A 10,045-nucleotide genomic window follows, 5' to 3' on the forward strand; every position below is an offset into this window, starting at 1 on the left:
AGAAGTTTCGAGGAAGTGGGGAAGGATCTGCTGCGGAGAGAGCGAGAGAAAAATGTATTTTTTAGTGGTCTTGAGAAAAACTAACCCGAATAAGCACCTCTTGGGTGGGTTAGATTTTTTGAATGGGTTAGATGCATCTAAATCTAACCCAAACTAACCCTCCTGTTTGGATATTTTTGGGTTAGTTGAGTCCAAACTAACCCAAACTAACTCTAATCCATGGATCCTGCCCTAAGCCTAAGCTAATAAGCCAGCACCAACATCAATATCTACGTGTTCACATCTCTGAGTTGACATCCGTTGCTTCACAAAAGGAAACCACGCACCAGAAACCTGGTACAAATCGAACAGTGTACAGTAGGTTTTTTTGAGGGAACAGTGTACAGTAGTCACATCCGGAGATCGACCAGTGTGCAATAGTAGTCCCGTGTGTAGGCACGCATGCTTTTTGTCAACGAAAATGCGATCGGCTAGCTCGATCTTGGCTAAACGGCCATTGATTCAGCAATGATCGATGGATTATTCAACGCGGGAAAGGAGAAGAAAAAGGCTAATCGGCCACACGTACACACGGACGTCGTTGGTCGCTGGCCTCTAGCAAACCGGCTGCCTGCGCGGCCACATAGTCCAACTGGTTGACTAGTGAGCTACTAATGTGTCCGTTGAGAGAGGTCTCTTCTTCTGATCCAAAAAGGCACAACAGGTGATCGATCGATCGAGCTGGTGATGGAGCAGGCAAAGGTCAACTGCATGCATACGCCCGACCACATGGCGGATAGACACCAGCTTGCTAGATATGATTACTGGAGTGGGGCGACCTTCCTAGATCTCACCCTCCCATGTCGCTCCCATGGGCGACCGGAGGGCGCTCCCGCTGCCCCCGTCAGCACCCTCCTCTCCCTCCCTACTCCCTGGCCGCCGCTGAGGACGCGGCCGGGCAAACCCTAGCGGGCGTCAGCAGCGGAAGGGCATTTCGCTTTCTTGCGTAGGGTCTCCGCCACAGGGCGGCACGGCTGGACCGGGACACCGCGATGGCAAGGGTCAGGGCGGCGTGGCGGCGCTTGGAACCAGCGCCGCACGGTGGGCTTTGAGGTGGCGGATTCGCAGGCGAGGGGGTGGCGTTGGATCGGGATCCGCCCCGATCTGGCGCCTGTCTTTAGCCGGCGGCACGAGATGTGGGCAGCACGGACCAGTGTACATCGCCGTGGCGGCCATGGGTCGGCGTGGTGGAGACAGTGATTTGGTGGCGGTCCTAGTGCTCTTCTCGCATCATAGCAATGATCTACATTATCGTTCCTCCTAAATCTAGCCGTCGACGTGTCCCCTATCTGCTGCCAGAGATCTTGCCCAATGATATCGGATTGGATAGAATGCAGTCGTGTGCGTCCATGGCAGCCTACGCAGATCCATGAGGGCACGACGTGAAGCTCTGTTGTTTGTTCACAACACCGGACATGTCGGCGTCTTGATTTCCATGGCGTAGACATCGTTGGAGAATTTCATGGTGCATGAGATCGGAGGATCAGTAAGGCAGAGGGGACCTCCGAGGTGATGGGGGATTTCATTTTGGTGGTGTTGCTCGGGTGCCGAGTCGTGCTTTCATGGTAAAATCCTAAGGTCCGACCTTCATTGGTGTTCCTATCAATTGCCTTGCTGAATGTATTATTTGAAAGCTCGGACATTCTTTAGGGTGAAAAGCTAAGATCTTGGATAAGACGACGACAGTGCTTCTACACTATTTCCTTCTTGAACGCGTCGCTTTTGACGACTTTTTATGTTGTCTTGGTGTTGTCTTTGGTGGTGATTTGTATGATGCCGCAGAGAGGAGCTGATCACTATGATGAAGCCTTTTTTTCGGGTTGTGTGCATCCTAGATGTCTTTGAGGCATCTTGTTGATACCGAGTTTGGGTGTAATTGGTATGTTCAAGATGTTAATATATTCTCTTTGAAAAAACAGACACCAGCTTGCACAATGCTTATGAATTATTAAAATTTTAAATTTGTTATATTTCTTGGACGTTCTTATGAATTTAGATGTACGCATTTTTCAGGACTGCATGTGCTTCTATAGGCTCATTTCTCAAAAAGATTAGGCATGGAAGAATTTTCCTTTCTTTTTCCTAAGTGATAAATGGATGTATGCGAACATTTGCAGATACAAGAGTTGGACAATCTCTAAGGCAAAGATTCTGTTTGGAAGAATTACTGAACAACGTGTTCTTAATCATTAATTTCACTTAAAGATACATATACAAATGTTGAAAACACGTGTCTATAAGGGAAATGAACACGCAATAATAAGCACGGTTTGTTAGAAAAAAAACTATAATTTCTTTATCATTAACAATAGCAATTTGCACTTTTTATAAGTCGTTACAATATATGGACACATTAATGGCCTGAAATCTAAAGCACTTTCAACAGAAAATTTCTTAACTTGTATTCAGAATGCAGATATATGCGGTCGACCAATGATGTAGATTGTGTTGTAATTATTTTTAATCTCTGTTAGAAAATATCTTTATTGCCCGTTTTTTGCCTCTCATAATGTACTCTAAAGCATATGGGAGTCTTCATTATTAAACAAAAAAAATGAAGCGTAGGTACAAATTATTTAGAGATGTGTTTCCTCAAAATAAACCAAACTCCTGTACAAGATAAAGTAGGGACAAAGACCATGATATTCACATATTAGGGTTGCAGAGGAGAATTAGTGAAATAAGTTGCATAAAAGTGATCTATTATGCAAATGTTCCCTAAGCCATGCCATAACCGCACCCCGTGTTTTATTTTCAAATAAAAGGACCCATAAGGGGCTGGTGTATTTGCAACACTACTTATGTTATTTCATAGGATACACTTTCGCCCTTTGAACCTCAAGTATGACAAAAGAAAAATTATTCGAACCACTCAAGTGCCCGTTTCCTCTTATTTTGTTTAATTGCAATCTTCGAATTGATTCAGGGGAACACGGTCTCTCTAAGTGGATATTAGTTTTTTGCCACACAGACATTGAGTTACGAAAAGAAAAAATATACAAAATAGTAAACAGTGACTTCATTTAATCTCTATTTGCCATAAATTAATAAATGTAATCCATCGTCTCTATTCTGAAAATTATAAAGACCGATAGATTAAATTAGGTCTCTCCGTGCGAGATAGAATAAATAATAATTATTATTATTTTATATTACACTTTTTTATTTTTTTAGTTTCTATTCTCAGGACATATAATTTTAATAACATTACTTTTGTATTATTAATTAATCAGTGGTATAATTATATAATATATTTATAAAAATAACCATGTCAAAGCAATGAAATATTAAGATATAGTGATTTGATTATGTAATTTAAACATCAAACATGGAATATTCACTTGCAAAAGATTTGAAGCATATACTTTGAAGGAAGTTATGTTAGTTGTTTTCTTTTCAAGACATTGCCACTTAAAAATTATTGATTAAACAAAATTATATTGCATTAGATAAATAAATTATAGATCTTCCCTAATTAATGTTTTCCACTCAAATGAATTGGAAATATGTGTATGTGTTTGTGTCTACCATATTTTCCATAAATATCATGGCAGAGAGCTCTAGAGCTAGAACTTTTTAGAGCGCATTGTAGTCTATCTTCGGTATAACCGTATAAGTAAATACAATATATAACAATACATAAACTGCATGGACAATCCTAGAATAAAAGTTTTCACGATCCTTAGAGGAGTCTTCTATGGTGGTTTAGTCATTGATCAATTCGTCCTTCACCTGCCATCTCCCTCAATCTGAACTTATTCATCACCAGAGGGCTCAATCACACTTTTATATTCCTCACATTCCTTGTGTAAGAAGAACTCTAGTAGATGCCCCGCATATGGCCGATTGACATAATAGCCGCAAGTTTGGTGACGAGCACACAAAATGATGCCCTAGTAGAGTGGTTGTCGGGGATGGAGCTAACTTGTTAGCACCGGGGTCAAGTGACCACAATGAAATTAGCAAAACCTTCATTAACTAAGCACCAATCACTATACATTTAATGAAGATGACCCCATTAAACTTTTTCTAACTTCGTCCCTGCTGGTTGTATGTGTTGCGATAGCCATATTTTACGGAGCTCGCTCCAAAAATTATCTCGCACTAGTACATGAAAGTCTACCAGCGGCGTTCAGAAAACGTCATTAGCGGTGCGTAGGTCTAGCGCCACTAGTATAACATTGGAATGCCCTCCATGGCCGCCCTGACGCGGAGTAGTATGTTGGTGTGAATCGGACTACATATAACAAATGGTTCTTAGCTTGATGTATCGTAAGTATAACAAATGAGCTCATGAGGCTTTGACTACATATAACCACACCGGCTGTGGCGGGCTACACAAAGTCAGGCTGGCTGAATTGCTGCACCGGCGTGCCCTGTCCATTGAGAGAGGCAATGCAACAAGGGGGCAGCTGATCGATCGAGCTGGTAGGCCAAACAAAACAAACAAAAGGTCAACTGCATGGAGGATGGACACTAGGTAGAGGTACATGCCGTCTCCTACAGGCTACAGTGCACTGCAGTAGCACCGGCAGCAAGTAAACGATCGATGTCGATCCGGTTCCCTCCTCATTAGTTAACCATCGGACCAGATCAACTACAACTACAACCACTACTTTTTCTATATATATCACTGTTACAATAACTAGTTGAGCAGCAGGCGCCAGGTCCTCGAGAAAATCGTGGCTACATTAGCATATTATCCATAGTACTATATATATAGACCTATGTGCTGGATGGATCGACATCATGTGCATGTCCATTCTTACATATATCTACTCCATCTTAAACAAGCAGCCTATGTACAGTTTTGCCACACCCCTGCGAAAAATAAAAATAAAAATCTCTGCATCCATGTGACTGATCCAGCTTGCTGACCTTTGTTAGCCCATCTGCATTGGAAGCTTCTCCATGCGTGCACGGTCATGGTGGCTGCCTCCATCACCATTATTGCAACAAGTTGCAGTAGCACGCTGTAGTGCACCCAGCTCAACTTGCTGTACATGCATGCATGTGTGAGTCACATCCTCCCATATCTTAAGCTCGACCCAGAGACAGACAGAGACAACCGCCGCTGTGTTCTTATCCAAGCCATCGCCCATCACAACTTTTTAAGTAAAATCCTATTCTTCTGACCACAAATTAATTAATATGGACGAATATATGTAAGCTGTGGACTAAAACGAGCATCATCCATCATCTATATTATCAGACACGACAGGCGATTTGTGTCTACTTCGTTTTCTTTCAGAGAAAAATCCAGCGTACATCTTTATTTATGGGGTTTTCATACATAACACGCAGTCGATCGAGCTGGTAGCAGTCGCCGTCATTAATATTCTTACAATAATGAACCAGTGCATCCAAGTCAAGTTGCTGTACATGCACGTGTGACCATCCAATCAAACCATATCCTAATTCGATCGATCGTAAGTCAAGTGCATGCATGCGCCGGATCACACGCCGGTGCCGTCTTGTACAGTGCAGTGGCTGGCAGTACTATGGCAAGTAGGTGCACGTCCTCACTTAAATTGTTAGCCCTGATCAACTACAACCACCACTCCTTTTTATACACTAGCTGGTTCAGCAGCACTGCAGCTGGCACTGGTCGGATATAGAAAATCATAGCTACATTGTAGTACCCATAAGTCAAGGGCATCTCATAGGCCTCTGTGCTGGATGGGTCGATATGTCCCATAAAGTCAAGGGCATCAACCACATATGCATATGTATAGTTGCATACATCTATGTACTCCGTCTAAAGCGGTCGGCCAATCACCTGTCTACAGTTCTACCACATCTTCGTCGATATGAAGAAGAAAGAAATCTCTGCGCCGATCCAAAATTGAATGGATCGAGCTACCAGACACTTCTTACTCGACAGATCTGCCCTGCCAGGGCCGTGCCTTGGAAGCTTCTATGGGCGTGTTTGGTTGCCTGCATGAGTCCCGACCAGGCCCGCACGGGAAGAAAACGGTTTGTTTGGTTGGCTGCATACACTGTTGAGCCTGCATGGCACGATGTTTAAAGCACTCCTCGGCCTGGCTCCCTTGAAACGCTTGAATCGGCAGTTTCTCCAGAGCCATGCCCGAGCGGTGCATGTGGGCGGTGGTGGTTGCATGCGTGCGGCGACGCTCGAATCGGTGACGCTAGTCAGTCGATGAGCTCTCAAACTACAGCAACTCGACCACTAGCTCACTACGGCCATGTTCAAGTACTAATCTCTTCCAACCAAACTGAAGACACTACACGATTTACTGTAAGTCATTTACAAGTTTGGGTCCTTCAAATTTATGAGAACTCATCACATGCTGCCCTCATCTATCATTTGCATCAATATTCCTGTCAGTAAGGTACATAATATCTCATAATCTTCCCTAGTCTAAATCCTTACATGTTACTATTCTGAACCTCACTGATCGGATGGTTTCCCCGCTTGATATTGATTCAGTAACCATCTCCAATTTGGAGTAAGCAAAATGTACATGTCCAGTTCTATTTGTTGCAGCTTTTCAATTTCTGTAGGAAAGCTGCTGGAAGTAATTTGAGGAAGGCTGAAGATCATTGCTACTGAATTAATATATAAATTTACTCTCAATTCTTTTTTTCTGTAGGTTTCAAATTGAATTGGTTTTGTATAATTCATAGATCTATCCTGAATTAATATCGTGTATAGATCTAGCATAGTTCATTCCACTAGTGGCATACATAGAACTTTATGTGTTTGCAGTACCGTATAGCATAACATGTGATTACCAATTTGCGGCTAGGGAATTTACTTTGGAAATAACAATATGAGAAGATGAATTATATATGTTTTTTAATTTTTTATATTTTTAAAAGGTGAAGCACCATATCTTTTTGTTATTCGCATGCAATTTTATATGCTTTGAATTTTATTTTATTTTTAACTGATGTCATGCATATGTTCCAAAAGTTGATTGGGCTAATAAATATAAGAGATATAATTGAGAAACCCTCTTAGCCTTTATTCATAATACCAGTAATTAGTGTATATAATCTTCTGAACACTAAATTGGCAACCAATTATAGTGAATTTATCATACAACATCTGCATTGCCACTTCAATGTAACAGAAATTTATATTATCTCAACTAAAATACATGTCTTTTCTTATACCTCATATTTATTCCTAATAAGTCATATTCTTACAATTCATGTTCGCATGGAAACCGTGTTGCCAATGATTACTTTCGTCTTTTTATATAAGGTGTAGAATATCGAAATGTACCGACACCCTTTTAGCAATTAATCAACTATATGGAACTCACACCTTCATGTATCTGATACTTTGAAACCCGAACTTAGGATGTTTTAGATCCATCTTTTTTCGGACCAAGTCTAGTTAAAGTGTTATCATCAATTTATAAAAAACATTTTTACCTAGTAAAAAAAAATTAGATTTTGAATAGATACACTAATATTAACGATACCATTTTGTACATGCTATGTTAAATATTTTTTGGGGGGGATAGTTAGCATTATTATGTAAGCATCATGTATAATGAGGTGCAAAATTTTCAAGCCGTTCTATTAATTACTATTACAGATGTGGTTTATATTGTTAATGTGACTCCGTCTTAATAAAAACAACATGTCTAATAAACGTTGTGGCTATAATAGACATCACTACAAATAAATAAATAAATAAAATACTATCACGTTGCACACTTGTATATACAATTTCAATAGAATCATTAAATATCTAGCAAACCTGGTAGAGATTTTTTAATTATATGTAGGAGTATGTTGTATCAATAAACTAGGTGAAGCTTCTAGAGTACAATTGTTGCACCCCCTCCCTCGCGTCGCCCTGCCCAGGGCGACTAGGGGGTCCTAACCCTAGCGGCGGCGCCACTCCCTCTACTTCCCTCCCCTCCTCGCGCCATCGCCAATGGACGTTGATGGGTGAAGCCCGCAGTTGACGGTGGCAGCGGGGGCCTTCTCGCGGCTCCCCTACTCTATGGGCGACAGATCTGGGTGGCGCCCAGTAGTGTCCCAGAGGTCGCGCGATCGGATGCATGGCTGCAGGCCACGGCGAGTGGTGGTCTTTGTCGAGACGGCGGGTCTCTCTGGTGGCGGTTGGCCTTCAGCACAGGCGTGCTCATGGTGGCAGCTTTGTCGCCGCTTCTGCGAGCGGTGCATGCTGTCCTCCTCACGGCCAGGGTGCGTTGTGGCTTCCTCATGGTACATGGTGGCTGGAGGATCTGGAGGGGCAGCATGGGAGGCGACCTGGTGACCGATGGATGGTGTCCTGGGACGGCGGAGTTCCAGTGGGGTTCCTGGGGCATGGGACGCCGGGCCTTGAGGGTGTGCCCCTCTACTGGATCCGGAATTGCCAGATTTGGCCCGATGGAGGCCAGTTGTCCCAGCTATAAGACGATGCAAGGCTTCTGCGGCGACATATGAGTAGGTGGCCCGTAGGTTGCTGCTGGGTGTCTACGGTGAGCTTTGTCCCCGACCACCTCATCGGTTTTGGGGTTACGTCCAGTTAGGATTGGGCACTCTCATTGCCGGAGGTCCCCTCCACACGTGGATAGGGGGGGTCCAGCCCTATGCCAGTGATGTCCATGCCAAGGTGTGGCCTTGGGTTTGCTGTCATGGCCTGGCGTCATCGAGGAGGCAGCTTTGTATGCCAGGGCGGCAGCCTCGGGTGGTGGGATACATGGCTTGGCTCTTCGGCGAGCGGCATGGTGGCGGGTGTTGACGGTGTACCTTGGTCATGTGGGTGGTGAGGTGCACGGTGATGGGTGATCCTGGCGTAGTGGATGTCATCGATGGAAGCTTTGCCCTGATCTGGATATGGAGTTCTCTTTCCGTCGTGGTGGGGTCCCTGTATGAGTTTCCTTGATGTGGTGGGAGGTGTGGTCAAGCGAAAGCTTTGCGCTCCGGTGCCGGTGGCGACAAGGCCTGCGGGTGTTGTATTCCTCCTAGGTTGTCGCCTTGGACCTCTCCTTGCCATCCAACTCTTAGCTTGAAAACCTTTATTAGCTTCAGCTGATGTGGCGGGGGCGACGCCTTGTGCCGTTACCCTCTTGGGAGCGTCGCCAGTGAGGGTGGGTATTCCTCGTGCACAGTGGAAGGTCTCTTGTGCTTCTTCTCGGCTGTTGGCTCGAGGTGTTTAGGTGCACTTAGTGTGTTTTTAGCGTTCTTGGCTAGTATTGTCGATTTTCTTTTAGACCAGCTTATGAGGATCTCCTCAATGCCTTGTGTCGGATGACTCTGTATCGGTTTGGTTGTTATGCCTTTATCTATAAAGGGGGGCGAAAACCTGTTTTCTAAGAGTACAATTATTTAGAACATGGTGAAGAGCAATGGTATCTTTGATTCAAATGATTTTCATAGGTATTATAAATTGTTGGAATACTTAGGATTTTTTTCCTATGATAGTCTGTCAGTTCATAGAGTGTAAAACACACATGAAGTGTGCATGTATATTCTTGAGTTAATACCACAATTGATACATAAACTTGTAGGGGTGGGAACAGATTCATACAAAAACTAAAAACCCCCACAAAACTGGTCCTCCAACTTGACTGCTGTAACAAAATCACCCAAAACCACCCCGAACTGCACACGTGGCGCTCCAGGTAGGCTCTGTCGGGCCCGAAGCATGTTTTTACAAAAAAACCTCGTGCTTCAGCAATTTCGCAGACAAGTCCATACCCCCGACAAAAAACCCCCTGGTTGTCGGCCCCGATGCAAACCCCTTCCAAAACCTTTCCTTTCTTTCGCCCGTCCTCCCCTCCTCATCTCTGCCCTCTGCTCCTGCGAGGCGACGCCGCCGTCAGTCTCATCGGCGGCGACACAGGGCGCCATGGAACCGCGGCGTAGGGAACCCGGCGAGTTCCCTCCTGAATACGGCAAGCACCTGGCAATTCGCGCTCCTCTGTCTCCTCCTCTGCTTCCCTGTTCGTGCATCGGGTGGGTTAGGTTTTTGAGACCGATCATGTCGATTTATTGTGAATATTGGGTCGATTTGCTC

The sequence above is a fragment of the Triticum dicoccoides genome, chromosome 3B, assembly GCF_002162155.2.
Source record: "Triticum dicoccoides isolate Atlit2015 ecotype Zavitan chromosome 3B, WEW_v2.0, whole genome shotgun sequence".
NCBI classification, from domain to species: Eukaryota; Viridiplantae; Streptophyta; class Magnoliopsida; order Poales; family Poaceae; genus Triticum; species Triticum dicoccoides.